We start from the raw sequence: 5,038 nt of genomic DNA on the forward strand, positions 1-5,038 counted from the left end.
GCATTGTGATTGGCTGAAACATTCTCTTACGAAAATGTTTAGCGTGAGAAGTTTTTTTCTGAATACGGACCCTGAAAGCTAAAACCTGAGGAAAGCGTATGCTACAAGGTCACTTCGTATCAGACCTGCCCTCTTTAATCAAATAAAAAATAGCTGATTGGAAATAGAGTTGCACCTTTAGAAAACGCCATTTATCAGAGTTGCCAAATTGCCTTAGGAAATTAAACAATCCGTCATAAAATGTAATCGATTACATTTACTTTACCTCCCTCGCAACCTTGGGCCTTCAGTTTTTTTTTGTCATCTTTCTATTGACTGAGAAATGTGATCCTCCAAATCACTCACAGACGAATTTTAAGTAATTATGAAGTAATCATGACTTCGCTATAACGATAATCCGTCAGGTGATCGTTGTACTACAGGGAAGACATCCCACTTCCACTTCTCTCGAGACTTTTTCTCTCCCTTAGGAAGAATCTGCCATTATTGGCCTCGAGGCCCACCACTGAAAACGCCGGCGCCACCGTCGGCGTGACGTGCTTGGCAGGATCACGTGGTCTCAGCGGCTGCGTCGGCTGCTTGTGGAGCACTGCCGCATGCTTTGAAAACGAGTTTCAAGTCCCATTTGCGCTGCCGTCTGTTCAAATTCGGAAGTTTTCTCTCATTTTCTGCTCAATTGAAACAATTGTAATAGAGTGGCTGCCTCCGAAGGCGACGAACATGGGGCTCTACCGCTCGGTGCCGCAGTGCCGGGCTTACGCAACGGAGCCCAGTGTCAGCCTGCACCGGTAACCGCGGGACAAGAAACTGCGTGAAGCATGGGTTGTAAAGCTAAGAACCGGCAAGTAGCCATCGGCTACGAGTCTTGTGTGCAACAAGCACTTCCGCGAAGAAGACTTTCGTTACTGCATCGGGTCTGCGATGTTCGGTGACTACCAGACAGCGCGCACTTAGACGATGGCTCACGCGCGCTTCCCGCCGGCAAATGATAGTTATCTGCCACAGGATGGAAAAGGCGCTACCTTTTACCACGTGCGATGCCATCTCAGAACTCTCCCGTGCGACCTCTTGATCGTCGGCCCCGTGCTCAGCGTCCATAAAATCGGCTGCAGATGGGCAAGTCATTGTTTAGATACGTTGAATTAAAGAACTCACAGGGTCCCTTATGCATTCGCTAAAGATGACCAGAAGGCGAAAGCCATCTTATTCTTCTTGTCAGTCGATGTATTGATTCTCCCGCGCCACCCTCCAAAAGCGTTCTGCACCTATCGCGGTTTTGCACAGCCTCCGTGGCCGATCACAGAGGCAATGCAAAGCGACCATGACGTGTGAATGCGTCATCATGTGACGTCATAATGACGCGACATATTTTGGCGATCTGTGACGTCGTGATGACGTCATATGGTGACACCATGACGTGACGATTATTTTTTTTTGCATCATTCGTGTTGACGCCGCCGACGCGGGACGCCGACGGGCAATCTGATGAGGCATCAAGGGCTTTCGCCTTCATAAGCTACATAAGTTTTGCATTGCCTCCGTGGTCGGCCCACCGATCATGGAGGCAATGCAAAGGGACCATGTCGTGTGAATACGTCATCATGTGACATCAAGTTATGTCACGTCATGGTGATGTCATAATGACGCTACATATTTTGGCGATCTGTGACGTCATGATGACGTCATATGGTGACGTCATCACGTGACGATTATTTTTCGCGTCACTCGTCTTGACGCCGCCGACGGTCAATCTTCCCGTTTGAAGAGGCCATCTATGGCTTTCGCCTTCATAAGCTACGCAACGTTTGCTGGTGGCCTAGAGAGTCAAATGCTGCGGCTTTGTGCTGCATTTATGTTGGCAATAACATTTTTTCAGTCGAGCTTGCGTTCACCTGACGCAAACACAATGTGCTAAAAAGCCCAAATTTATTTGTGCCACTCTCAAACTCACGTTGGGCCTCTCCAACCCCATGTATTTTCTTGGAGCCTCATTTATTTACGTGAGAAAGATGCCACCCTGTCGGCGTTAGACACGACACTGCTGCCAAAATTGCTGGGGTACTCGCTAAATAATTACTATCCTGTTCTGCGGCTGCTGGTTGCTGCTATAACTTCTATTTTATTCACCGCTTTTCAAGTTCATGTGGGTCTTAGTTCACAGCGACGTTTGCAGAACAAGTCCGGCGAACGTTATTGTATTTTATTTCTTTTCCTTGGCGTTGCATGCTACTACATGCTCGGTCTCGTAGACTGCTTCTCATTCCACCAGCAATCTCGAAATGGTGAAGCTTTGGTCTTTGAATTTGTTGATGACAGAGAGGGGCAAGTTCACTGGAATGCAAAGGGATCGATAATTAAGGAGCATTAAAAAAAGGTGTCGCATTTGCTCACGTTTTGTGTGAGCACCAAACGAAACGAATGCACTGAATAAAGAAACAGAAGCAGCGGCATTTGCCCGCTGAGAAGACCGATCAATACGCAGTGCGAAACAACTTGTCAAATGACATTGAAATGTACACGAATTTAGACCGAAAAAAGAAACACTGAATCGTCGAGACGGCACATCACGAAGTTGCCATGCCCACCGAAGCCGTAGTTGTAACGAAATTGTTTTTAAACTGCTTTGATAGCGTCCGCTCAACAGTAGTTGTTTGTGTACTCACAAATTCTTATATTTTGCGGCCTAAAGTTCACAGCGCGGTGCCAAACGCGCTCGTAGCAAAAGCGAAACCATCAGTACCAACATACATGCAGACGCTCATACCTGTAGAGGCACCGTTAGTCGTCGCGAACCCGTGCGATCGCTGGCTTGAGGCTTCTTTCTGTTATGCTCCGTTTGGTTATACAGGCAGTCTACTCTAACGAGATATTTCACATAGTTTGCACTCAACGAGTGACTACCTTTCACGCAAGAGGCCGGTTCAGGGACTCCAACGCCGTGAGCACGTGAAGTGGGTGCTCGGTTTTCTGCTAAGAGACAGCGACTGTAGACTATTTTGTACTTTCTGTTCATCGAAAATGATTATTTTGACAGTAAAGAACACAGTTCCTTTCGAAAGTACTTACCGAAATGCCCTGGAGGGTTCCCGCGAGGTGTTTTTGTACAGCGCCGACAGCAAAACCTATGGGGAGCGCGCCGGCGGTATCCTACCTAGCACGCAATCGAGGCGCGTCCGATAGAGGGCGACTCCGTAACTCCTCGCGGCCAATACAATAACCACCGGGGTGGTGAAGTGGTAGTACGTCTACCTTTAATGGCGGGAATAATTGGATTGGATTCTCAGGACCGCCGGGCACCCGCGGGTTTTTATAATGTGGTGTGAGAAGCGCCGACCTGGAGCTATAGGCGATGCGCAAAGCGCCGACGACGCCATCTGCCGCCATGGCTCGGAAGCGCTCGCAGGGCCCGGCGAGCAGTGTTCCCGCGAGCGTCTATACGCGTGTGCACGGATGGATGCGTTTTTCATCGTGATTTAACGATTCTGCCAGGCCTCAGCGATGTCGAAAAATACCTGCTGCGTTGTCGGCTGCTCAAACACACAAAAAATCGCCAGGAACGCACATCTACAGGTTTCCGGTGCTATTTCATGAGCGAAAGCGACGGCGGCGGTGGATTGCGGCTGTACGACGTAGAAGCTAAGCAATCGCGCTTTGTTTACGGCAGCGTTAGAACGATTACCGTGTTTTTATTTCTTCTTTTTTGTCGCTACGTTTTCAGCGAACGCTACTACGTTTACACTTGGTCGCCTCGCCTGCATAGACACTACAATTCACATGAGGTTGTTATTACTGATAAGACGCGATACCTTGGCTCACTTGAAAAACGAATGGCGCGATGCGCAATGCGAGAGAATGTAGGGCAGGTGACGGACCCTTTAAAAAAGCGCCGTGGAAGTGTGCTGTACGAAATCGGCTGCATTCTACCTATTGATGACACTGGAATGCGATCATCGGTGCAGAATGTTCGCTGTGCGCTTCTGCACCAATGATGACAAGCTTATCGTTTATTTTTTCACAAGTTTATCGTGCTGGTTTCAAAGTTTTACCAACGCTGACCCTTCACGTGGCCGACCCTGTGAAATCTATACGCCGGTGCGACAGCGCTCCCTCAAAATCTACTATATCAGCACATGGCACGTAAACGAAGCTACTGTGTCGAGAAAAAACATTGGTTCACGCGTCAACGCATGCAGGCGTTAGTGATCGGGGCGTTATAAAGAAAGCGGTGTACTTACGATGAGCTCCACTTCGTAGGAGAAGCTTGTTGTCGATTGTCTGTGACAAACACTTGTCGCGTATGGGTACATTGTCGTCCCACACAGCTGTGACATCGGACACATGTCCACTATTATAAAGTGCGGCTCCTTTGCGCACACTGTTGCCGCAAAAGTAATTATCTGGGACGCGCACAACCGGCGAATCGCTCGCGCGCAAATGAGGCGTCTGCTACGCGATCCGCGAGCGGTTCCAACGGCCGCCGCTACGCGGCTTTCAGTGGCGCTGCGCATCGCGGATAGGTGGTGTAGGTACTCATACAGAGAAGGTGGCGTTTCCTTTCTGGTCTCTCGTTCTATTGGTCTCGGTCGGTCGTCAAGCGCGCGCAGCTGCTAAAGTGGCTCCCGAGGAAGCCCCAGATTTCCTAGTCCATCTAACGTGCGTTTGAGGCAACCTTTAGTAAAAAAAAAAACAAAAAAAACCGTTGTCATTGTCGTAATCAGAATCTGAGTAATTTCAAAAGAAGTTGGACGCTCAACTAAGATTTGCTTTCCCTCAAAGTTTGGAACAAAACTGAATCGTTTGTTTGCATTGCTCAATAAGAAACTGACACTGGACATCGTTGTTTGCCAAGTTTAGGTAGCGACTGGTGGTATGTAAAGTTAGTCCTTCCCTTACATCGATGTGGACACCTATTTTCTTGCACTGTTCCATACTAACCATACATTCAATATGAGAGAGGTATCTTCTTTGATCAGTATACTGTAAAGGTTTGCTTCGGGGTACGCATAGCGTGCTAATTCAGACGGGTATGATAAAAAAA

This window comes from Rhipicephalus sanguineus, chromosome 1, assembly GCF_013339695.2.
Source record: "Rhipicephalus sanguineus isolate Rsan-2018 chromosome 1, BIME_Rsan_1.4, whole genome shotgun sequence".
Classification (NCBI taxonomy): Eukaryota; Metazoa; Arthropoda; class Arachnida; order Ixodida; family Ixodidae; genus Rhipicephalus; species Rhipicephalus sanguineus.